The sequence below is a fragment of the Neofelis nebulosa genome, chromosome 5 (genome assembly GCF_028018385.1).
Source record: "Neofelis nebulosa isolate mNeoNeb1 chromosome 5, mNeoNeb1.pri, whole genome shotgun sequence".
Lineage (NCBI taxonomy): Eukaryota > Metazoa > Chordata > Mammalia > Carnivora > Felidae > Neofelis > Neofelis nebulosa.
In genome coordinates this window covers 9,765,401-9,791,536 of record NC_080786.1, presented here as the reverse complement: position 1 = coordinate 9,791,536, position 26,136 = coordinate 9,765,401, and the positions used below count along the sequence as shown (strand labels likewise).

The window sequence follows — 26,136 nt, the reverse complement described above, 5'->3', positions numbered from 1 at the left end:
ACTTGGAGTCACAGGTCACTCTGTAACATGCCATTGACTTTGCAGCAGGAACAGTTATTCCAATTACCAGCACCTCTTTTTTGAAAATATATCGGGCACTGAGACACAACATGTGGAATAAGTGACCTCATTAAAGTTACCAAACATTTGATCTGGGAATAAAAATTTACACAAAACCCAGTTTGTTTCTGAAAAACCTATGGGAAATTTCTTTAGACTATCCAATTTACTAAAAACAAGACAATACATATAAATGTTTAAGCTGGAAGAGATCTAAGACATTGTTTGGCTCAGGGGTTCTGATTTTACAACCTGAGTTAATGAAAGAAGGAAATGAAAAATACTTTCCTTCCTGTTCATTTGAACTAATGGTATAAAGTTCTTTTTTCACCCTAAATAAGCCTAAGGTGGCACAAAAAGCCAGACCCACACACTTGGCTGTCAGAGACGCCATGGATTGGCTGTGCGAAGATGGCTCAACAATCTCATTTCTTCTGCAAGCCAAACACCATCATCTTGTTAAAATTCACTTTAGAGCAGATTTAAAGGCTCTTTTTATCTAATTTATTTTTAACGTTTATTTATTTTGAGAGAGAGAGGGAAAGCGTGTGTGCATGTGTGAGGGAAGGGCAGAGAGAGAGGGAAGGAAGGGGGGGAGAGAGAGAGAGAGAGAGAGAGGGAGGGAGAGAGAGAGAGAATCCCCAGTAGGCTCCGTGTTCAGCACGGAGTCCAACGTGGGGCTCAATCCCACAAACTGTGAGATCATGACCTGAGCTGAAATCAATAGTCGGACGCTTAACCAACTGAGCCACCCAGGTGCCCCTAAGCCTCATTTTAAAATTTAATTACACAGTTTAAGTTGTTAAGAAGCGAGGATCTGAGATAGGTGGTGGGCTGCAGACAGGCAGGCAGTGGTCAGGCTCAAGAGGAGGGCAGAAACAGAAAAAAGGAAAGATGTCTGAAGTTCAGGAGGCAAGAAGAGGAGTCCAAGGTCAGTCAAAGGCAGGAGAAGGAGGGAGGAACAAAATCACTCAGGTCTTGCATTCAGGGCTCCAGTTAAAGCAGGAACAAAGGATGGATAGGAATGTAGGAAACAAAAAGCTAGGGATCTGGACAAAAGTCTGGGTCAGCAGAAGCCAGGAAGGGGACAGAAGGCCTTGGAACTAGGTGGGGCTCAAGGACAGAAGGAAGGACTCTCTTTGGGCTGAGAGTCATGTGGCACAGGCAGGGGGTCCAGGCTGGGTGGGGGGTGAGGGGCCAGTTCAGCCTGCACCCCAATCTAGCTCTCCTGGGTGGTCTCATCCCACCTTCACCTGGCCCCATGCTCCCCAATTCATGCTGTGGCTTTGGCCCCCTCAGTCAGAAGTGGGCATCCGACCTCCAGAACAGCCGCCTTGCCTGACAGAGCTCTGCCCACCACTGTAACTTGCCCCACAGTGGAGCTCAAACCCTGAGTTCTAACCAGGAGCCCACCCAGCCCACTGTGGCTCGAGGGGACACACTCAGTCCATGACCTGCTCTGTTAGTCCCCAGACTGCCTGCAAGTATAGGTCATCTGATTTGTGCAAATGTCTTACCTTTTTACTAGAGTAGAAAGCCCCTGAAGGCACATTTTTCACAGCCCTTATGCAATGCCAGATGTTCATGGCCTTGATGCCCCATGAATGTTTCAACTGAGTGAATGAGGCCACTGGGTAAAGTTTTCTTTTCAACTGGCTTCCCAGCCTGATTGCAGGAGGCTTTTGCTAACAAGCTGTTCTCAATAATGTTCATTTTTTATTTCAGTACTGGGACTTGCCTACTGGGCTCTTGGTAAAAACAAAACCCAAGGGTGCCTTTTAAGGAAAGGACCCAATGTTTAAAGCCTACAGCGAAAATAAAATAATGAATACCCTGGAGGAATCTTGCAGTCAGAGCTGGGATTTCAAATTTGTTAGGATTATCCTTCGTCCAGCTTGAGACCTGTGAAAGCAACTCAGAATGTCCCTTAAGTGTAATAAACAACCTCGACTAAGGGAATAAAGGACTGTCCCTGGACCAGAGTCACACGGGGAAGGATATAACTGAGGACACCATCCCTAGCCAAGATGGAGAGGGTTTACCTTGGCAACTACAGGCTGCTTCTGGGCTGGGAGAGGGAAGAGAAAGGAGACGGAAATGCAGAAAAGTGCCAATTAGTAAATTAAACATATTTGTTTGATTTGTTTGATGATATTAGATCGTTATTGAGCATTTTTAGGTGAGATAATAGTGTTGTGGTTATGCTTCGTATAAAAGAATCCTTATATTTTAGAAACATACACTGAATCATTTACCATGAAGTGATAGTCGTTCTAGAATTTGGTTAAAAACAAAGCATGGAGTCTCAGTTGGTTAAGTGTCTGACTCTTGGTTTTGGCTCAGGTCATAACCTCACAGTTCGTGAGTTCGAGCCCCACGTTTTCAGGCTCTGTGCTTGACCGCGCAGAGCCTGCTTGGGATCCTCTCTCTCCCTTCCGCTGCCCTTCCCCTGCTCATGCTCTCTCTCTCAAAATAAATAAATAAACTTAAAAACAACAACAACAATGGATGGATGCAGATAAGGGGTAAATGAGAATCTATTATGCTATTTTCTCTACTTCTGTACGTGTTCAAAAATTTCCATAATAAAAAGTGAAAATGAATAGTAAAATAATCATAAACGAGCCCAACTTGCTGCCTCCTATTGTTCAGTGTTGTGAATTCAGAATTTCTCCAGGAACTGACAGGGGGCAGTGGGACAGCAGGGAGAGGGCAGCATTTTGGTTGGCATGGAGTGAGGACCAGGTGAGAAACTTGTGTGGTATGTGTTTGCATAAGAATGGCACTCTTTGGGGTTCCTGGGTGGCTAGTCAGTTAAACATCCGACTTCAGCTCAGGTCTTGATCTCACAGTTCATGAGTTCGAGCCCTGCATTGGGCTCTGTGCTGATAGCTCACAGCCTGGAGACTGCTTCAGATTCTGTGTCTCCCTCTCTCTCTGCCCCTCCCCTGCTCACACTCTGTCTCTCTCTCCCTCAAAATGAGTAAACATTAATTTTTTTAAAAAAGAAGGGCACTCTTTACTTAGATGGTTAATTTGGAATGCCCTGGGGACAGGCTCAGGCTGTTATGGGAGAGGTGATGGTAAAGTCCCCCAAAGACAGTCTAATCCTGGCTATGCCCAAGCAAGTTTTTTCTTAGGGCCCAAAAACCTTCGGGAACATTTGAATTGTGCCTGCAGATTTGAGGGCTTGGAGGAAGAAGAGAAGCAGCCAGATCACACAGCTGCTGCTTTTAGTTCTGGTGGGACTTGGTCTATAGCCGTGGCCTGGGCTGCTCTTGCTCCATAGGGCCAAGCACAGGACTCAGAGTTCACAGTATTTGTCAACTGATAAATCGATTGATAGACTGATCGATGGGTGGTTGCTGTAGAGCCATGAGAGCACACACCTATCCTAAGTCTAGGCACACTGGATACATGGTCATCCCCTGTCTCTGACCTTGCATGTTATGGATCCCATGTGTATACCAAAACTGAATAGAGCAATGCCTGGAGAGGGAATATTTCTCATTTTCATTTCCTTTCTTTGTTCTTTTTGGGCCCAGACTTAGTACTTCTTTGCACCTTAAATTTTAAAAGATTATTTTTGGAGAAAACCTACTTAGATGCTACCTAAACTCTAACCAGGCATTCCTAATATATATATATATATATATATATATATATATATATATATATATGGAAAAATACACACACACACACACACACACACACACACACAGAGTTGAGCAGTTCGCTGAGCTCAGAGTCCTGAAGATGCAGAGTGAGCACTATTCACTCATAACAAATCCAGGAAATACACATCAAGGGGCCCACCGGGTCATTTACTTACCCATGAGGAGACCTCTAATGTGAACTTGCCTGTGCTCATGATTCTCTATTTCCCAAGACCAGATACCTTTCCCAAGTTCTAGGTCTATATTTCATTGGTCCATTAGGCATCTCCACTCTGGGATTTTCTCCACAAAATTCAAGTTAGCATTTCCAGTGTTCAATTTATAATTTTTCTCCAAATTTGTTCCTATGTTACCTGACTTGGGAATTGGCCAGGTCAGAAATGCTGGCGTCACCACTGTGGTCCTCACTTCTTTGTACCCCTGCTTCATTGATTCTGTCTCCTGGACACCCCTGGGATCTAGCCATTCACTATCTTCGATCTGATGACCACTAATGGTTAAAACCCTCATCATTCCTCTTCTGAATCCTGACAACTGACTCATAGCCTGGACACTTCAAGCAAATGGATTCAGGGTATTTCCTTGAATGATGAGAAGATAGATGGTCTCAGGAGGATAGGCAGAGGCCAGGCCACGAAGAGCATTTTGTGCCATGGTGGGGCTGGATCTCTCTATCCATGTTCTTTCCACTGTCTTTTCAAGGTGGGTGTGAGGTCCTTAGTCAAGCAGAAGGGTGCATGGTGCCATCCTAGACTTCACAGATCACAGGAGACTCAAGTAGATGGTCTTGGTCCTTGATTTCAGATAGTCCAAATGGGTGTATTAGCTCCACAAAACTCGGGAAGCTTTGCTACAAAGAAGTCTGGGAGACATGGTGTTTAGTTTTTATAGAGGCTGCAGGACAGGAAGGCCAGCTGAAGAGGGAGGTGTGTGGGTACTGAGTGAGTCTGTCTATAGTATTTGCCCCTGTAAGAATGGCTTCCCACGCTCTTCCAGGGAAACTTTGAGGAAAGCAGAAAAGAGAAATAAATACTATGACAGGTGTGAAGACAAAGCCTAAAGTCATTCTCCACTACTCTAACATTTCTTTGACATCTCATGTTTTGTCTTAAAAATGAACGTTGAGATTGCCTACTACTGCATAATAATGTCTATGCTTGTTTGTTTACATAAAATTGTAGGGTTTTTTTCCCTTGAAGTTTTTGGCAAAATTGATGCTCCAAATAAAAGCAGCCTTTATGTGACAACTGCCCCTACTCCTGGGACACTATGGCAGTCCACCAGGGGTGGGTCCACCTGCCCCAGATAAGGAACTTGGGACGAAGCCAATGAGGCAAGCGTTAGACACAGGCAGACCCCTGGGGCTCACCCAGGCCCCAACACCACCAGCAAATGAAGCCAAGAGTTCCTTAGTGCTAGGTTTCCACTCTTAACTTCTGTAGGGTCTGGCTCTAGGCAGGAGGAGCCCATGGGTGGTGGGATGCTGTCTGTGGCTCCTTCTCAGAGGAGCTGGGGAAGGAAGAAGCTATGGATTCTCTTGTCATCTCTCCTTTTTTTCACATGCAATTTGAAAATCACACAGCTGTTTCACACAGCTCCCTATCTGCTTGCAAATAAATTCTACCTCTTTCCATAATGGTGACTATTTCTTTTTAGAATTCTCAAGGCCTTACCTGCAAAACACTTAACATTCTCCTTAGCGCTCGTTTAAAGATGTCTTCCTTTGATAAAGTGGCAATTATCAGGTAGACGGATTGTGCCTCAGGATCATTTATCATCGTACAATCAATGGGATTGATTTAGCGTCTGAGCGCTGTGCATCTGGATGTTTTCCAGCCAATATAGCATCAGCAATCGGTGGCGAAGTCATTGTTATTTCAGTGGTTAATAGATGAGCCTGTGACAGGAATGGGATTTGAGAGCACAATGGCTCCCTAGAGTCCTTCCTTTCAGTCTCAGAATCATTTGTGGGAAATAGTCCAGATCCCAATTTTGCAGTTTCTACATCTCTGCTCTGGAAGCCCAAGGACATCCTTATCAATGCTGCCTAATTGTCTGGTTATACTTTTTTAAAAGCACATCCCTCAGATTATCCACTACAGTTTCCCCATACAAATCTGTAGAAATTTAAGAAAATGTATCTTTAAAAAATTCATAACTATTTTGGAAAGCAAGAGAGGGTGCTATTAGTGGACGTTGTGAGGGATGACTGAAAGGCATCGGAAGGCAGATGGGATCAGACAGAGGAAGGAAACCAAATTCCAAAACATGCAAAGGAGAGGATTCTTAAAAAGGAGGGAGGTGTCCTAGAGGGTTGTGCCAAGTTGGAGAGAGGCAGTTACAGAGATCTGAAGGGTTCTAGATGGGATCTGGCAAGAGAGGCAGACAAGTGGTTCAGACCCTCTTCCACTTTCTACCTTGTGCCAGCAGTAGGTGACAGGGCTGTCACTGATCAGGTGGGAGCAGCGACTGTAGATGCTTAGGTCAAGAGGCAAGTGGTACCCTTCATAGTTGATGACTCAGGAAGCCAACAGCTACCACATCCAGAAACCTGGACCTTCCCCAACAGCTGCATGTCACCCTGGCCTGTGTCCATAATGATAGACTGAGATAAATAATGCCACACACACCTTTCAGGACAGCTCAAATGCAAAAATGAACACAATCAAAATTTAACAAACACCTGAAGAAAATCAAGCACACCCAAGAGATGCCCTAATGAAACAGACAGAGGAATGGACACCAGAGGAAGTACAGTTAACCACGCACACAACACTTCAGCTGGATGAGAGAGAATTTCATATCAAGTAAGAACAAGTTGTTAAGAAAAAGGCCCAGGGGCGCCTGGGTGGCTCAGTAGGTTAAGCGTCCAACTTTGGCTCAGGTCATGACCTCACAGCTCATGAGTTCAAGCCCCATGTCAGGATCTGTGATAACAGCTCAGAACCTGGAGCCTGCTTCAGATTCTGTGTCCCCCTCTTCCTCTCTGCCCCTCCCCCACTCACACTCTGTCTCTCTCAAAAATAAACATTAAAAAAAAAGAAAAAGGCCCAGTTAGAAAAATATTAACAAAGAAATGAAACACATACAAGCACTGAATAGAATAGAAACATGGCTTTAAAAATGGCATAGTGAAAAAAAATGGCTTAGTGAAAAAAAAATGGCATAGGTGATGAAACAGAGGGATTCTGTCATAATTGAGGACACAAGGACCAAAAGATGAACTATGAGAGAATAATCAAGAGATGGAGGGTGATGTAGACATGTCAACATCATGTAATGTGAGTGCCAGTAAGTGATGATATAGAAAATGAAGGGTAGGGAGGGGCAGCCCCATTTCCATCTTGTAACTGGAAGTGATCCTTAGAAATCCAGTCCTGAGCGCCAGCAACAGAACTACTTCATGGCCTCTGGGCCTTACCACACACACAAAAAGCTCCAAAATAGTAAAGCTAACTGCAGGCTTAACACTGAAATGTTTTGTCTTTTGTCCTTTTGTGATTATAATATACCCACTAAGATATGCAGCCAGCACACTGTGTTCAAAAGTCACTTGATTGTTCTGTCTTCTTCTATGACCCATGCTGTTTCTACTTTAGGGTTTGCTTTTCTTTCTCATTTAATTTTTAAAATATGTTAAACATTTACATCGTTCAAAATTCAAGACAATGTGAAAAGATGCCCAGAAAATCTCCCTTCTGGGTGGCTCAGTCAGTTGAGTGTCTAACTTTGGCTCAGGTCATGATCTGAGCGTTCATGAGTTAGAGTCCCGCATTTGGCTTGCTGCTTTCAGTGCAGAGCTCATTTCAGATCCTCTGTTCCCCTCTCACTCTGCTCATCCCCTGCTCTTGTTCTCTCAAAAATAAACATTAAAAAAATCTTTATACATTGTATGCCCAATTAACACAGATTTATTATTGCTTTTGGCAGTTGTCTCTTTTTTTTGTCTTTTAAATCTTATAGAAAAAAAGCAAAAAAGTTTATACTGTCTTTTATATTCACCTATATAGTTCCCTTTATGAGTGCTCTTTATTTACTCAATTAACTGTATAGTCTCTGTTCATTTCAGCCTAAAGGACTCCCTCTAATATTTCTTGCAGGGAAAGTCTACTAGCAACAAATTCTCTCAGATTTTGTTTACTTAGGAATATCTTAATTTCTCCTTCATTTTTTTCACATATAGTTTTACTGGGTATAGAATTCTTAGTTGACAGTATTTTTCTTTCCACACTTTAAATACACCATCCCACTGCCTTCTGGTCTCTGTGGTTTCTGATGAGAAATCAGCTCTTAATCTTATTGAAAATCCCCTATATGTAATGAGTCACTTCTCTCTTGCTGACTTTAAGAGTCTCTCCTTATCTTTTGTCTTGCAACAGTTTGATTATGATGTGTTTAGGTGTGGGTCTCTTTGAGTGTATCTGACTTAGAATTCAATAAGCTTCTTAGATGTATGGATTAGTATTTCTAACCACGTTTGGGAAGTTTTGGGCTATTATTTCTTCAAATATTTTTTCTGTTGTTATGCTTGATGGTGTCTGTATTAGGGTTTTCCAAGAAACAGAATCAATAAGATACATTATATCTATATCTGTATCTATATCTACCTCTATATATATAGAGAGAGACTTATTATAGAAATTGGCTCACAAGATTATGCAGTGTGAGAAGTCCCTTGATCTGCCATCTACAAGTGGGAGAACCAAGAAAGATAGTGGTTTAATTTAGTACAAGTCAAGGAATATTTTAGAGGTTTTCAAATACCTATATGGACACCTCATTCTCCAGTTCTTTCCCATTAAGTTGTATGATTAGCCTTTTTTTTTTTTTTTGGTCCCACTGTTACCTACCACCTCAGCCAGCTGTGATATTAAATGATTGTTTAATTTTTTTTTTTCATTTTTGAGCGAGAGAGTGGAGGGGGCAAGTGAGCAAGAGGCCGAGAGAGAATAGGGGAACACCCAAAGTGGGGCTCAAGTTCACCTGACACTGGGCTCAAGCCCACAAATCATGAGATCATGACCTGAGCCAAAGTCAGATGCTTTTTTTAATTTTATTTTTAATTTTTTAAAATTTACATCCAAATTAGTTTGCATATAGTGCAACAATGATTTCACGAGTAGATTCCTTAGTGCCCCTTACCCATTTAGCCCATCCCCCCTCCCACAACCCCTCCTGTAAACTTCAGTTTGTTTTCCATATTTGTGAGTCTCTTCTGTTTTGTCCCCCTCCCTGTTTTTATATTATTTTTGTTTCCCTTCCCTTATGTTCATCTGTTTTATCTCTTAAAGTCCTCATATGAGTGAAGTCATACGATTTTTGTCTTTCTCTGACTAATTTCACTTAGCATAATACCCTACAGTTTCATCCACGTAGTTGCAAATGGCAAGATTTCATTCTTTTTGATTGCTGAGTAATACTCCATTGTGCGTGTGTGTGTGTGTGTGTGTGTGTGTGTGTGTGTGTGTGTATACCACATCTTCTTTATCCATTCATCCATTGATGGACATTTGAGCTCTTTCCATACTTTGGCTATTGCTGATAGTGCTGCTATAAACATGAGGGTACATGTGTCCCTTCGAAACAGTACACCTGTATCCTGTGGATAAATACCCAGTAGTGCAATTGCTGGGTCATAGGGTAGTGTGGCTGCACCAGCTTGCATTCCCATCAACAATGCAAAAGAGATCCTCTTTCTCTTTCTCGCCAACATCTGTTGTTGCCTGAGTTGTTGATGTTAGCCATTCTGACAGGTGTGAGGTGGTATCTCATGGTGGTTTTGATTTGTATGTCCCTGAGGATGAGCAACGTTGAACATTTTTTCATGTGTCGGTTGGCCATCTGGATGTCTTCTTTGGAGAAGTGCCTTTTCATGTCTTTTTCCCATTTCTTCACTGGATTATTTGGTTTTTGGGTGTTGAGTTTGATAAGTTCTTTATAGATTTTGGATACTAACCCTTTATCTGATATGTCATTTACAAATATCTTCTCCCATTCTGTCAGTTGTCTTTTAGTTTTGCTGATTGTTTCCTTAGCTGTGCAGAAGCTTTTTATTTTGATGAGGTCCCAGTAGTTCATTTTTGCTTTTGCTTCCCTTGCCTCCAGAGATGCTACAGCCAAGATCAAAGAGGTTTTTGCCTGCTTTCTCCTCAAGGATTTTGATGGCTTCCTGTCTTACATTGAAGTCTTTCATCCATTCTGAGTTTATTTTTGTGTATGGTATAAGAAAGTGGTCCAGGTTCATTCTTCTGCATGTCGCTGTCCAGTTTTCCTAGCACCACTTGCTGGAGACACTGTCTTTATTTCATTGGATATTCTTTCCTGCTTTGTCAAAGATTAATTGGCCACACGTTTGTGGGTCCATTTCCAGGTTCTCTATTCTGTTCCATTGATCTGAGTGTCTGTTCTTGTGCCAGTACCATACTGTCTTGATGGTTACAGCTTTGCAGTATAGCTTGAAGTCCAGGATTGTGATGCCTCTTGCTTTGGTTTTCTTTTTCAAGATCGCTTTGGCTTTGGGGTCTTTTCTGGTTCCATACAAATTGTAGGATTCTTTGTTCTAGCTCTGTGAAGAATGCTGGTGTTATCTTGATAGGGATTGCATTGAATATGTAGATCACTTTGGGTAGTATCGACATTTTAACAATATTTGTTCTTCCTATCCAGGAGCATGGAATCTTTTTTCCATTTTTTTGTGTCTTCTTCAATTTCTTTCATAAGCTTTCTATAGTTTTCAGTGTATAGATTTTTCACCTCTGGTTAGATTTATTCCTGGGTATTTTATGGTTTTTGGTGCAATTGTAAATGGGATCGATTCCTTGATTTCTCTTTCTGTCACTTCATTGTTGGTGTATAGGAATGCAACTGATTTCTGTGCATTGATTTTATGTCCTGCAACTTTGCTGAATTCATGAATCGACTCTAGCAGTTTTCTGGTGGAATCTTTTGGGTTTTCCATATAGAATATCACTCTTTCCATATAGAAGAGTGAAACTTTGACCTTCTGGCCGATTTGTATGCCTTTTATTTCTTTGTGTTGTCTGATTGTAGAGGTGAAGCTTCCAATACTATGTTGAATAACACTGGTGAGAGTGGACACTGTCTTGTTCCTGACCTTGGGAGAAAGCTCTCAGTTTTTCCCCGTTGAGGATGATATTAATGTTAGGTCGTTCATATATGGCTTTTATGATCTCGAGGTATGATCCTTCTATCCCTACTTTCTTGAGAGTTTTTATCAAGAGACGATGCTGTATTTTGTCAAATGCTTTCTCTGCATCTATTGAGAGGATCGTATGGTTCTTGTCCTTTCATTTATTGATGTGATGAATCACATTAATTGTTTTCAGATATTGACCAGCCCTGCATCCCACGTATAAATCCCACTTGATTGTGGTGAATACTTTTTTTAATGTATTGTTGGAGCCGATTGGCTAATATCTTGTTGAGGATTTTTGCATCCATGTTCATCAGGGAAACTGGTCTATAGTTCTCCTTTTTAGTGGGGTCTCTGTCTGGTTTTGGAATCAAGGTAATGTTGGCTTCATAGAAAGAGTTTGGAAGTTTTCCCTCCATTTCTATTTTTTGGAACAGTTTCAAGAGAATAGGTGTCAACGCTTCCTTAAATGTTTGGTAGAATTCCCCTGGAAAGCCATCTGGCCCTGGACTCTTGTTTTTTGGCAGATTTTTTATTACTAATTAGATTTCCTTACGGTTATGGGTCTGTTCAAATTTTCTATTTCTTCCTGTTTCCGTTTTGGTAGTGTTTTTGTTTCTAGGAATTTGACCATTTCTTCTAGATTGCCCATTTTATTGGCGTATAATTGCTCATAATATTGTCTTATTATTGTTTTTATTTCTGCTGTGTTGGTTGTGATCTCTCCTCTTTCACTCTTGATTTTGTTTCTTTGGGTCCTTTACTTTTTCTTTTTGATCAAACTGGCTAGTAGTTTATCAATTTTGTTAATTCTTTCAAAGAACAAGCTTCTAGTTTCATTGATCTGTTCTACTGTTTTTGTTTTTTGTTTTTTGGGTTTTTTTTTTTGGTTTTGATAGCATTAATTTCTGCTGTAATCTGTATTATTTCCTGTCTTCTGCTGGTTTTGGGTTTTATTTGCTGTTCTTTTTCCAGCTCCTTAAGGCGCAAGGTTAGGTTGTGTATCTGAGATCTTTCTTCCTTCTTTAGGAAGGCCTGGATTGCTATATACTTTCCTCTTATGACCGCCTTTGCTGCGTCCCAGAGGTTTTGGGTTGTGGTATTATCATTTTCATTGACTTCCACGTACTTTTTAATTTCCTCTTTAACTTCTTGGTTAGCCCATTCATTCTTTAGTAGGATGTTTTTCAGTCTCCAAGTATTTGTTACCTTTCCAGATTTTTTCTTGTGGTTGATTTCGAGTTTCATAGCGTTGTGGTCTGAAAATATGCACGGTATGATCTCAATCTTTTTGTACTTACTTAGGACTGATTTGTGTCCCAGTATATGGTCTATTCTGGAGAACGTTCCATTTGCACTGAATAAGAATGTATATTCTGCTGCTTTAGGATGAAATGATCTGAATATATCTGTTAAGTCCATTTGGTCCAGTGTGTCATTCAAAGCTATTGTTTCCTTGTAGATTTTTTTTATTACATGATCTCTCCATTGTTGTAAGTGGGGTGTTGGAGACTCCTACTATTATGGTATTACTATTGATGAGTTTCTTTATGTTTGTGTTTGATTTATATATTTGGGTGCTATCATATTTGGCACATAAATGTTTACAATTGGTGGGTCTTCTTGGTGGATAGACCCCTTAATTATGATATAATGCCCTTCTTCATCTCTTGTTACAGTCTTTATTTTAAAGTCTAGATTGTCTGATATAAGTATGGCTACTCCAGCTTTCTTTTGTTGACCATTAGCATGATAGATGGTTCTCCATCCCCTTATTTTCAATCTGAAGGTGTCTTTAGGTCTAAAGTGGGTCTCTTATAAACAGCATATAGATAGATCTTGTTTTCTTATCCATTCTGTTACCCTATGTCTTTTGATTGGAGCATTGAGTCCATTGACATTTAGAGTGAGTAGTGAACGATATGAATTTACTGCCGTTATGATGCTTGTCGAGTTGGAGTTTCTGGTGGTGTTTTCTGGTCCTTTCTAATCTTTGTTGCTTTTGGTATTTATATATAGATATAGATATAGATATAGAATTAGATATAGATATAGAATTAGATATAGGTATAGATACAGATATAGATAGATTGATAGATATAGATATAGATATAGGTATAGATATAGATAGACATTTTCATCTTTTCTCCCCTCAGAGAGTCCCCCTTTAAAATTTCTTGCAGGGCTGGTTTAGTGGTCACAAACTCCTTTAATTTTTGTTTGGGAAACTTTTAACTCTCCTTCTATTTTGGATGACAGGCTTGCTGGATAAAGAATTCTTGGCTGCATATTTTTCTGATTCAGCACACTGAATATATCCTGCAACTCCTTTCTGGCCTACCAAGTTTCTGTGGATAGGTCTGCTGCAAACCTGATATGTCTTCCCTTGTATGTTAGGGTTTTTTTTCCCTTGCTGCTTTCATGATCCTCTCCTTGCCTGAGTATTTTGTGAATTTGACTATGATATGCCTTGTTGATGGTCGGTTTGGGTTGAATCTAATGGGAGTCCTCTGTGCTTCCTGGATTTTGATGTCTGTGTCTTTCCCCAGGTTAGGGAAGATTTCTGCTATGATTTGCTCACATAACCCTTCTACCCCTATTTCTCTCTCTTCATCTTCTGGGTTGTGATTCTGATGTTGTTCCTTTTTAATGAGTCACTGATTTCTCTAATTCTTAAATCGTGCTCTTTTGCCTTCATCTCTCTCTTTTTTTCTGCTTCATTATTCTCTATAAGTTTGTCCTCCACATCACTGCTTCTCTGTTCTGCCTCATCCATCCTTGCCATCACTGCATCCATCCATGATTGTAGCTTTGTTGTAGCATTTTTAATTTCATTCTTGCTATTTTTTATTTCTTTTATCTCTGCAGAAAGGGATTCTAATCCATTTTCAACTCCAGCTAGTATTCTTATTATCATGATTCTAAATTCTGGTTCAGACATCTTGCTTTTATCTGTGTTGGTTAAATCCCTGGCTGTCGTTTCTTCGTGCTCTTTCTTTTGGGGTGAATTCTTTCATTTTGTCATTTTGAAGGGAGAAAAGGAATTAATGAGGTACAAAAATTAAAATTAAATAAATATTAAAATTATAACACACACACGCAAAAATCGAATAAATGATGCTAGATTCTAGGTGTGTTTTTCTCTGGGTGTTGAAAGTGGTTTGACAGATTAGAGAAAAAAAGGGGGGGGAGAAAAAAGGAAAATCATTTGAGAATTTGAAGAAATGAATACACTAAGGTAGACTAAAATGAGATGATGGGAGTAAAATAGAATTTGAAAAAATATACACAAAAGTAAAGAATAAAGTAGAAAAAAAAAAGAAAGAAAATAAAAATTGAAAATAAATTTGAACTTTTCTTTTTCTGTGTTCAAGAAAAAGAAATGAAAAAGAGAAAAAAGATTTAAAAAAGGAAATCAGGGGCGCCTGGGTGGCGCAGTCGGTTAAGCCTCCGACTTCAGCCAGGTCACGATCTCACGGTCCGTGAGTTCGAGCCCCACGTCAGGCTCTGGGCTGATGGCTCGGAGCCTGGAGCCTGCTTCCAATTCTGTGTCTCCCTCTCTCTCTGACCCTCCCCCGTTCATGCTCTGTCTCTCTCTGTCCCAAAAATAAATAAAAAAACGTTGAAAAAAAATTAAAAAAAAAATAAAAATAAAAAATAAAATAAAAAAATAAATAAAAAAGGAAATCATTTGAAAATTTGAAAAAGTGGATACACTGTAGTAGACTAAAATAAAATGATGGAAGTAAATAGAATTTGACAAAATCTATATAAAAGCAAAAAATATAGCAAAAAATTAAAGAAAAATATTTTTAATAGAAATTAAAGTAAAAATGAAGTTTTTCTCTTTCTGCATTCAAGAAAAAGAAAAGAAGCAAGAAAGAGGAAAAAATGAAAAAGAAAAAAGGGAAATCGTTTGAAAGTTTGAAAAGGTGAATACACTGAAGTAGACTAAAATAAAATGATGCAAGTAAAACAGAATTTGAAAAAATTTACACAAAAGTAAAAAATATAGTGATAAAAATTAAAGAAAAATATTTTTAATAAAAACTGAAAATAAAAATGAGTTTTTCTCTTTCTGTATTCAAGAAAAAGAAGTGTAAAAGAGAAAAAAAAAGACAGAATATTGAATAGATGAACCTGCTAACAGATTGAAGTAGGACTGAAATTGCTTCGTTTTCCCCTAGAAGTCAGTCTGTGTAGTTCTTTATAGTCCATAAATTAAGTCAGTGGTGAGACTTGTGTTCTTGAAGAGTGAAGTTGGCCCGGTTGGGCGGGGCTCGGTGTAACAGCTCTGCTCTCCACTAGATGGCGCAGCTAGCCTACTGGGGTAGATTATTGTGGCGCTCGTAAGTGCGTATGCGCATGCGCGGTGAAAATGGCGTCACCCAGGTACCCAGTGTGTTCTCCCGGATCAGCAATCGCGTACCCATCCTTGTCTTCAGCTTTCGTCCACTCCCTGCTCTTTCACTCTCCGTGACCAGGCCCCAGGCAGTACATCTCTCCCAAGTTTTGTCTCAAATGCACCTGTTTTCCCCAGCCTCTTACTTCTGAAGGACTGTGGTTTTGACCTGCTCACCCCTCTGTGGGAGGGTCTCACCGAGCAATGGCTGAATGCTGGCTGCACCCCAGGAATGCTTGCTGGACCCTGCTGCTGCCAGTGCCCCGAGACTATGGCCAGGTGCCAGTCTGCCTCAGAAAAAGTTCGAGAGATAGTGTAGCAGCAGGGATTATGGAAAATCACAACACACATCTGGCACCAGGCTTCATCCCCAAAGACCTTGTTCCAGCACCAGTGAATGTGGCCGCTTTCTGGGGTCTGCTGGGACCAGGTGGCTTCAACAGTCTCTACCAAATGTCCTTCCAGCAGTGGACCTGCTTTTCCCCGTGTGGCCCAAGAACCTCCCGGACCCCACTCTGTTCCTGGGGATTCGCCCTTCCCACCAGAGCACCACCAGGTATCGAGCTGAGGAGTTGCAGACTGCGCTCCCCTTGTTCACAGTCTTAATGGAATTTAAACCCTCTCCTTTCTCCTATTTTAGTTTAGCCCCTGCAGCTGTTTCCAATTTTCCACTTTCTCTCCAGCTGCTTTTGGGGAGGGGTGCTTTTCCCGTATTCTCCCCCCACCCCAGTCTCCATCCTCTCTCTGCTCACGAAAGTACCTCACTTCCTGCACCTTCTTGCTCCCCAAGTTCAACTCTCTGTGCCGCGTACCTGCTGAATTCTGTGGTTCAGGTTGTGCAGATTGTTGTGTTAATCCTCCAGTCAGTTTTCTAGGTGTGTAGGATCCAAAGTCAGATGCTTAACCAACTGAGCCACCCAGGTGCCCTGGGAAATTCCAAATAATTTTTGAATTATTTTCAAAAAGTGTCCCTGCGGAAAAAATCATTTATACTGGGTAAACTCAGAGTCAGGTCAAATAAAGACATTCTTGTGGGTGGGGTCTTCCTGTTAACCTTTAAACAGGTCAAATAATTACAATTCTCTGAGAACAGGGCTTTGAAGAAGCTCAAATCTCATTTTGCTCCCTCCAACAGCTGCCAAGCTGCAGGTTTTTATTGCAATTGTGGTGAATTGGTTTTCAAGGCAACCATAAAGCTGGGGTGATGGAAATACCTAAATTAGAATGCCACAAAACTCACTGTGCTACCAAGAGTAAGTCATTTTTCTTGAGTCAACACTCCCTGAATAGCTGTAAGCCTTTGGTTAATTTCCTTTTGGTTAAGTTGATCCAGGTAATTGTTTTTCTTAGTGTTCTTGTTGCTTCTATGAGAAGAGAATTTTGAGAAGTCCTTACTCTATCATTTTTGCTTACATCATTCCTCCTGGTACAGTTTTAATTTGAGCTTTTCTCGTAATAAATGAAGTTAAATATGTTTTCATATGTTTAAAAGCCATTTGCATTTTTTTCTGTGAACTGTCAGCCATGTCTTTTGCCCATTTTTCTATTAATGTTTTTTGGACTTCTCGATTTTAAGAATGCTTACATATTAGAGAGATTGGCCCTTGGTACATGATACAAATTGTAAATATTTTTTCTCAGTTTGTCATTTGTCTTTTGACTTTGCCTTTGGTGTTTGTTTTATTCTGTCATGCAAAAACTTTGAAAAGTTTTTAAAATTTAGTTAAATTTATCAATCTTTTAAAAAATTGCATCCTAATTTTAAGTTGTAACTAGAAAGGCATTATCCACTTCTGTTTTTTTTTTTTTTTTTTTTTAATTTTTTTTTTCAACGTTTTTAATTTATTTTTGGGACAGAGAGAGACAGAGCATGAACGGGGGAGGGGCAGAGAGAGAGGGAGACACAGAATCGGAAACAGGCTCCAGGCTCCGAGCCATCAGCCCAGAGCCTGACGCGGGGCTCGAACTCACGGACCGCGAGATCGTGACCTGGCTGAAGTCGGACGCTTAACCGACTGCGCCACCCAGGCGCCCCCACTTCTGGTTTTTTTAATTAAACTATATTTCTTTCTAGTACTTATGATTTCATCTTTTACATTTAGATTGGATCTATTTGAAGTTTATTTGAAGGATATGTATGAAGTATAGGTCCAGTGTGATATTTTCCCAAATGGCTAGCCAGTTGTCTCAAGATCAATTATTAAGCATCCCGTTTTTTCCAGTAATTTAAGACACCACTTTTGTCATGTACGGGATTGACATATATACTTGGGTCTGCTCCAAGTTTTTTTATTCTGCGCCATTGGTCTTTCAGGCACCAATACAATATCAGCTTAAATATTGAGTTGAGGATTTCTGTGGCTGAGGAATATTCCATTGTGTATATGTGTATCACATCTTCTTTATCCATTCATCTAGCAGTGGACATTTAGGTTACTTCCATGTCTTAGTTATTGTAAATAATGTTGCAGTAAACAGAGTGGTGCATATATGTTTTCAGCTTATAATTTTTGTGGACGCCTGGGTGGCTCAGTTGATTGGGTGTCTGACTTTGGCTCAGATCATGATCTCGCGGTCTATGAGTTTAAGCCCCGTGTCGGGCTCTGTGTTGACAGCTCAGAGCCTGGAGTCTGCTTCAGATTCTGTGTCTCCCTCTCTCTCTGCCCCTCCCCCACTCTCTCTCTCTCTCTCAAAAATAAATTTTAAAATTTTTTAATAAAAAAATTAAAAAAAATTAGAATTTTTGTTTTCTTTGGGTACAACATGAATGGACCTAGAGGGTCCATTTGCTAAGTGAAATAAGTCAGAGAAAGACAAATACCATATGATTTCACTTATATGTGGAATCTAGAAAACAAAACAAATGAACAAACAAGCACACAAACAGGAAAACAGAAACAGACTCAAATACAGAGAACAAACTTGTGGTTGCCAGAGGGGAAGGAGTTGGGGGATTGGTGAAATAGGTGAAGGTGATGAAGCAGTACAAACTTCCAGGTGTAAAATAAATACGTTCAGGGGATGAAAAGTACAGTATAGGGAATATTGTCAATAATGTTGTAATAACTTTGTATGGTGACAGATGGTAACTATATTTACCACGATGAGCATTGAGTCATGTATGGAATTATTGAATCACTATTGTCATACACTTGAAACTAATATAACATTATATGTCAGCTGTACTCAATAAAAAAATATTGAAGACTTCCAGTATGTTTCAATATACGGTAAAGCTAGACTCTATCCCCTGGTACCTTCTTCTTTTCAGGATTTTCCTGCCAAATTTTGCCTCTTTATTTCTCCATAGAAACTTTCTATTTGTCTTTTCAAGTTCCAGAAGAGAAAAAACTTGATGCTTTTGTAGAGATCACAGTAAATTCTTTAAGTAACTTGAGCAGGATTGAAATCTTCATGATGTTGTCTTCTTGTCCAGGAATATATATCTCATATTTCACTGGTTAGGTCTACCTTTTTGACATCAGGAATCTTGTAGATTTTGGTGCATAAACGTTTCTTAAATATTAAACATTTCTTACTTAATTTATTTCTGCATGTTTTATCTTTCTGGTGTTGAAAAGCAGTGGCAAGAGTTATTTCTTTGCCTTGTTCCTAGGCAAAGGAAAGACTTCAGTATTTCCCCATTAAATAAGAAGCTGAACTTCAGGTTGACACATGTCTATTTTATCAGAACTTGCCCTAACTTTCAAAGTATTCTTTTAGCCAGAGGGAGAATTATGTTCCAGAGTTGTGTAAAAGAAAGGTGTTTAAGAGAATTGTAAGTAATTTTAAAGAATTGTAAGTGGCAGGAGGGTAGCTTGCCTATTATGAGAGGCAGGAAATGAAATAGAGACCATTTAAGGACACATGATGGAGATCTCACAAACTGTGCTAGAGAGCTTGAACCTTCTTCCATAGTTGTAAAAACAAAAAATCGCCGAGAGATTTTAAGCAGAGGACAGCATGATTGGACTTATGTTTTAGTGAGATTCTTCTGGGGGCAATGGCTAATAAATTCCATTAACAAAGCATTTCAAACACGACTGCAAATCAGACCAGACACTGTTCACTGAATAATCCAGGAGGAATAACAAGTTAGGTCCAGAAAACCAAATCATAACCATGTCACTTTTTTTTTTTAATGACTTAAAAATAATGGAGTCAGTAGATCTACTTAAGACTAAACATGAGAGACTTTTTTCTTTTTCTTTTTTTAAATTTTAAAATGTTTATTCATTTTTTGAAAGAGAGAGCACAAAGGAGCGAGGAACAGAGAAAATGGGAGACACAGAATCCAAATCAGGCTCCAGGCTCTGAGCTGTCAGCACAGAGCCCAATGTGGGGCTTGAACTCATGAACTGAGAGATCATGACCTGAGCTAAAGTCAGACACTTAACTGACTGAGTCACTCAGGCACCCCGAAAGACTTTTTTCTATTTATCTATTTCCAAAACCTGGAAGTCCTCCTAGGGAGAGTCAGCTCTGGGTGACTGTGCTGAGTCAGACCTGGTCAGGAAGTGCTGTACCTTAAAGAGGCCCCCAGCAACATGGTGGGACCTGGGCGACCCTTACAGCAAGCCCCAGAATCACTTTCATTCACCGAGGACATGACTCTTTTCTCTCCTTTTCTTTTCCTGAGTGGAGTGCTGGAAATAGTCAAGCACAAAGCACAGCATGGTGGACAAAGAATATGATGTTTGTGTTCATGAAAAATTCAACCCTAATTATACCTCTGGGAGCCAGTGGGAGTTATGAAATAGTGTGCCCGGGATGTTCATCTTGTTAATAGATGCCAACCATGGGGTACTTATTTTCCATGCCATTTATAAAGACTTTGATGGACAGAAAAAAAGCTGCTTGCGTCAGTCCATAAAGTTATAAGATGTAAAGGATATTACAGTAATTCTTCGGGATGATTTTCATTTAGTATCTGGTCTATGAGAATGCCTTTCCTCCCGTTAGTGCAATATTCCAGCAAATGTAATAGTCAGCTTAGCAGGAACTCTCAAAACTTTACTCACTAACGTTGGCTCAGACACCAGGGACACATTTTGCTGCCATTTAAAAGTAATTATTTTTAATATGTTTGTTAAAGAAATGGTTTAAAAATTTTATTTCTGACTCTCAGTTTAGGAGTGATAGCGCCTAGATTTCAATCACATGGGTTGACTGACATACAGAAGGTCATGGTGTGACCCCAACATGACAGCCAGCTTTCTGAAAGCAAATGAGCAGTCAGGTAAGGTGAACACAAAAAAAAAAGGAGAAAGAGAAAACTAGCTAGTCCCTTTGCGGGACAAGGAGTATATCAGCAAGTTTCTTTGGTCTGAAACCAAGATCTGAATGTCACCTTTAGTGACTTTTACCAATGTTTATGCAAGTTGAACCATATGAAAGTCCTGATAGTCTACTGGTTTTGACTGACAAAATCATATTTCATATAGTTTGCAGATCTGCTGGCCCATGGAGCCAAAAGTCCCCTGGGCATCTCAGCAAGGAACTCCCTCAGCATGATAATTTTTTTCCCTCTTTTGTTTTTCTGGGTTTTTTTCTTTTTTAAACCTCACTGAATATAGCGACTCACCGCCATTGAAGAGAATGAAGGAGAATGTGCCACTTCTGAGACTGAGTCATGGGAAGCACCGCGGCCTCCATCTTGGATGAGAAGCAACAAGGAACATGTAAATGAGAGAAGGCAGAGAGGACTGTGACAAGGAGTCTGTGACTTTGTGAGTATCATAAAGTCAGTGGTGCCCTCCATCATTACCCTTTCAGATGCTCAGGCTGTGCTTTGTGGCCAGTGGAAATTGGCCTTGGTTTTTAGCAGACTTGGCCCTAGGCTGTTTCTCTGTCTACCATTGCTCCCTTGGCAATTGCACTGGGTTCTCTCAGGGCTTTAGACCCCTTCCACTCGCTGATGATCCCAGTAGTTCTATCTCCTCCTCAGCCTCATCCTCTGAACTTCAGACCCTCACCTCCAGCTTCCACCCAGGTGTCTATCTGCCCATTGATGTCTGAAAGGCACCTCCAACCAAACCCATCATCCCCCTTCCATTTACTCAGTTCAGAATCCTTAGAGGCTCCTTGGCCTTTCTTTTCCTCACACCACACTGGGAGATCTCCTTTCACTGCATGAGCCAGTCTGACCCTGTCATAGGTCTCATGGAACTTATGCAGGTCTAAGCCAACTTCATATCTTGCCTAGATTTGGGGAACATTCTCATACAAGCACTCACTGCCTCTACTCTTGCCACCAGGAGGATCCTCTGAAAAGTGTGTCAGACTATATTCCCTCCTTTCTTGAATCCTCTGGTGGCCCCACCTCATTCAGATACAGTAGGGAACAAAACCAAGTTCCTCCCCTTGTGGAGATGGCACTCAAGTTGAGACAGACAAAATTTAACAACAACAATCTAACATGTAAGCAGGTGATGAGAACAAATGGCTTCTTTGTTTGAACACTTGAACTCCCCTAAAGAGACATTTCCAGGAGTAGAAACGTCTTCAGTATCCGGTGCAAGTCCTGGCTGGATTCAGACAGTGCTATGGTCCTGGGCTCCCTGAAGAATGAGGACAGGCTGCAGTGGGAGAGCCCAGACTTTGGAGTAAGGCAAACACAGCTCCACCCTGGCCCTGCCCCCCCCCCCCCACTACCTGCAAGGTCTACCTATCGAATCCCTTCTCCCATGAAACAGGCTAAAGAGAGTATCTATTTCAGGGTATTTTCCTGAGGATTCAGTAAGATAGTACATAGCACCAAAGATAATGCCTGCTACCAAGTAATGATTCAACAATTGGTAGCTATTATTGCCAGTATTAATGTTAACATTGTCTGTCCCCAAGACCCAGATTTTTTTTTTCAATCGGCAAGAGAAATTCCAAACACAAGAAATCACAGCCTTATAAAAATTTGAATGAAAGGAGACTACAGTGGTAGGGTTTTTGAGAACTGCCCCAGGGAAGGAAATTTCTCTGAGTACAGTATCAGTACCATTATGGAGGATCCTACTCATGGCAGGAGGGGAGACACAGGATTAGGGTCAGAGCCTGATACTCTGTTCTTTTTGCGGCTGCCAGGGCTGTGCTAGGGCAGAAGAGGCAGTTTAAGACACTGAAAGATGGACATCAAGACAAAGGTGGAAGGTGGTGAGGAGATGTGGGACCTCTCTAACCCGCTGGTGAGTTAGAGGTCCTGAGCAGCTTGACCAATGTGGGCCTCCCCCTGATGAGATGGCAAGTAAATTTCCAGTACTGTAGTCCTCTCTATGGCCTGACTATTATTTGTATCAACTCAGCACTGATGTCCAGTCAAAGCTTTGCCATGTTTGGGTGGACAGCAGACTTCTGGAGCATGGAAAGAAGACAACACTGAACATCAGCCACTGTCTCCCACAAGGGTTGACAGTAGGATTCTGCAGATTGTGCTGAACACAAAGGGGCCTTGGAGAGCGTGATGGGACAGAAATCTTGTCTGTGCTCTAAGTCGTTCATCTGAGGGACTCCTTGTAACTCAGCTGTTCAAAGGTGGAGATTTTAGCAAATATGTCTGCCCAGCAGGGGTGCCTTTTAAAATTTTGCCTCGTGTGCTAATGGGATCCTGCTCACACCCCTGTCCAGGGAGGAAAGGGACAAGGTGGCATGGGAATGCCACAGTCATCACTACCTCTATGTCCCTCATTTAGGAAGGTTGGGGTTAAGCTTCCTTATCCATAAATGGTCAATGGTAAACATATTGAGCTTGAGGAAGTCCAAAAATTGTCCTCTACTCCCAGAAGACATGCTACTCAAATTAAAGTGGAGACTGGGAGAGTATTGTCAGATCTGTTTTGGAAAAGGAGGAGGTGTCTCCTCCTGTAGCAGATGGGAGGCCTCCATGGCCTCAGGGGCAGGAGCATTACCAAGTTCTGTGCCTGGGCTTCCTATGAGGGCATCTCCATGGCTACTTTTCTAACATCCCTAGAAACAAGGACCAGACTAATGTAGACATCTGCCAGAGGGCAACTGGAATTTTCCACATGGAACCACTACACCCTTGATGGAGAATGCCAGGAAGGGAGGAGTGGGAGAAAGGCTAATAGAAGAGGGGAGATGAAGAGTCAAAGGGTCAGCAGAGAGAATCACCAATTAGCTTGAGTGAACAGCCCAGGACTCCAGCCTTGGGGAGCACACTGGAGAAATGAGGAGCTGGCCTGGATAATGGAGAGGCTACAAAGTCACCCCAGAGGGATGAGGCAGGATAAGACATGGCCTAACATGTCAGGAAGAGAGACCAGGAAGGTAAACAGAGTCTGGTAGGGAAGGGTTGGGCTACACAGGGCTGCAAAGTCTCTGATCTTTATACCTGTTGCTGGCCTCAAGGGGGTGAGCATTGTCTCTTGAGTCCAATAAACATGACCACAAAGGATGCTCCTATGTCTGAGCAGAGGGACAGGGATGTTTCCTGAGCAGAGTGAGAAGTTAGAGCCTATGGAGGGTCTTCAGGGATAGCCTTCAAGAATGGGGGGCTGGTGGGGAGGCTAGGTGTCTCAGTCAGTTAAGGATCCAACTCTTGGTTTTGGCTCAGGTCATGATCTCATGGTTTCATGAGTCTGAGCCCTGCATTGGGCTCTGCACTGGCAGCGTGGAGCCTGCTTGGGATTTTCTCTCTCCCTCTCTGTCTCTGTCCCTCCCCCAGTCAGGCTGTTTCTGTCTCTCTCAAAATAAATAAATAAACATTAAAAAAAAAAAAAAGAATGGAGGGCTAGAGAACTCTGTGGGTGGGGGTACCTGCCACCTTCCACAGCGTTCATGCCTACATGCTCCCATTTGTGATAAATCTGTGATTCTTGAGTATAAGAACAAAAACTGGGGCCCTTGGGTGGCTCAGGTGGTTGAGTGTCCGACTTTGGCTCAGGTCATGATCTCACAGTCCATGAGTTCGAGCCTCGCATTGGGCTTGCTGCTATCAGTGTAGAGCCTGGAGCCTGCTTCAGATCCTCTGTCTTCCCCCCTCTCTGACCCTACCCCTCTCACTCTCTCTCTCTCTCTCAAAAATAAATAAAAAATTTTTTAAAAAGAACAAAACCTTCATGATAGGGAGCCCCCAATTTCCTCCTTGCCTTCTAACTTTGCTCCTTTTCCTTTCTTGTTTGCAAGACCTTTCACCTTGCAAACTATGACTAGACCATAAGCCACAAGGCTTGCAAAGAAACTTCTTGAAATATACTATTCTGATGGTGTTAGGATTGCACCTGGGCAAGGGGCACAAAAATAGAAACAGCCTCTAAACCGTGAGTTTCCACTGAGGTCCAACACTGCTTCCTAAACCCACACTGCACATCTGCAAAGTCAGCTTCCCCTCTCCTATAAACACCCTAGCCCCGCTTTAATCTGGGGCCACCTGTCCCTCAGGTGTTCTCTGATGTGCATTAGTTGAATAACTCTTTAATCTTTATTCAAGTCACCTAAATAACTTTCTTTTCACAGCTGGTACTCAGACAAATGGTCCTAGAACATTATTTGGGTCATCCGTTCCAACGCCGTCTTCTGGCAAGTGTCCGGTGGTGTTCAGGCAGGGCGGGATCAGCCTCTCTCCCCCACAGCACTGGGCTTTGTCTGGCACCACTCTACTGAGCACAGGGCCATGGGGCACAGGCGGAGTGTGAGCGTGTGCGTGGGTGACTGAGAGCAAACCAGATGAGCGCCGGGAAGATGACACCCTGCAAGGAAAGGAGGTGGTGTGGGGGAGGGGCAGGGGAAGAGAAGTTGAGTCTCCTTCGGTGTGTGCAGATTGTGAATTTCATCTCCTGAATTGAGGAATGAAGAATTAGAACTTGCTTTATATTCCATGACTCTACTTAACTTCTCACTCAAGTCCCATTCTGCCGGGCTGTAGGAAAAACGACGTTCGTCCTTTCTGGGACACCTCACCTTCTATGTGGTCCTGCTTTCCTGGGTCTTGCACAGTGCCAAGGCCCTGGGGTAGGGAAAGCTCTGTGGTCCTTAGTCATCAGGCCTGCGGTTGTCATTCTGATTGCTTCTGGACAGGCAACTCTTGGTGACACCCATGCCGGAAGCCTATCTTGAATGTATCTCTCTCTGGAGTCTGGCCACCTCCCTGGTGGGGCTGCCAGGAAATAGGGTAGTGCCCCATCCTCCCCTGGGACCATGGCCTCACTCTTCCTTCTCTTATGCCCAGTGGAGAGCAATCTATTTTCAGTCTGGGGAGAATCCGTCTCCTTTTATGTTTCTTTGACTATGGTTATTCTCAGGAATTCACTTGTAAGTGTAAAGGCAACACCAGCAGGACTTTCAGAGTACGTCTATTTTCTGACTTGCCACATGCCTTGGCTGAAGCAGTGTGCACCAAGCTGACTTAAATGAGAAGGGAAAAGGGAAACAGATGGGGAAAGAGTACATACATTTATGTATCAGTTAGAAATCTTCTGGTTTCTCCCCGCCTTCCATGTCATCTGCTCTAAGCTGAGGCTGGGAGCCTGGGGTTTGGAATTTGTGGGTTGGGGAATGCTCCCTGGAGCTGAGGGTGGGGTCAATCCCTACCGGGGCAGCTTGGCTAGGGATAGGAGAAGGAGGTTCTCCAAATGGAGTATTACCATAAAGGAGGGAATTAGAGCAGCAGGAAATACTCGGCAGTCTTCTGTGACCTTTCCCTATTCCATAATGACTAGATGTTTCTCCTCTGTGTCCCTAGAACGCTTTCCTCCACTGGCACAGACCACAGTCTGGCTTCATTCCTGCCTCCCTCTTTAGACAGAGAGCTCCCAAACTGAGGACCTGTATTTGTTCATCTGGGGACCCTAAGCCCCTGAAAGGTAAAGACTGAGTAAGTAACTCATTGGAATGTT

The 26,136-nt window shown here is 41.8% G+C and overlaps 1 long non-coding RNA gene across 1 annotated transcript in view; it reads left to right on the top strand.

Annotated features, from left to right (window-relative positions):
* The window catches only part of LOC131511658 (uncharacterized), a 32,919-nt gene extending 10,431 nt beyond the window's left edge, over positions 1–22,488 (top strand). Inside the window, exons 2-3 of the long non-coding RNA XR_009261644.1 lie at positions 20,869–21,021; positions 22,370–22,488. This is a non-coding gene — a long non-coding RNA (uncharacterized LOC131511658). The remainder of the gene's footprint in view (positions 1–20,868; positions 21,022–22,369) is intronic.
* The last annotated feature ends 3,648 nt before the right edge of the window (positions 22,489–26,136 follow it).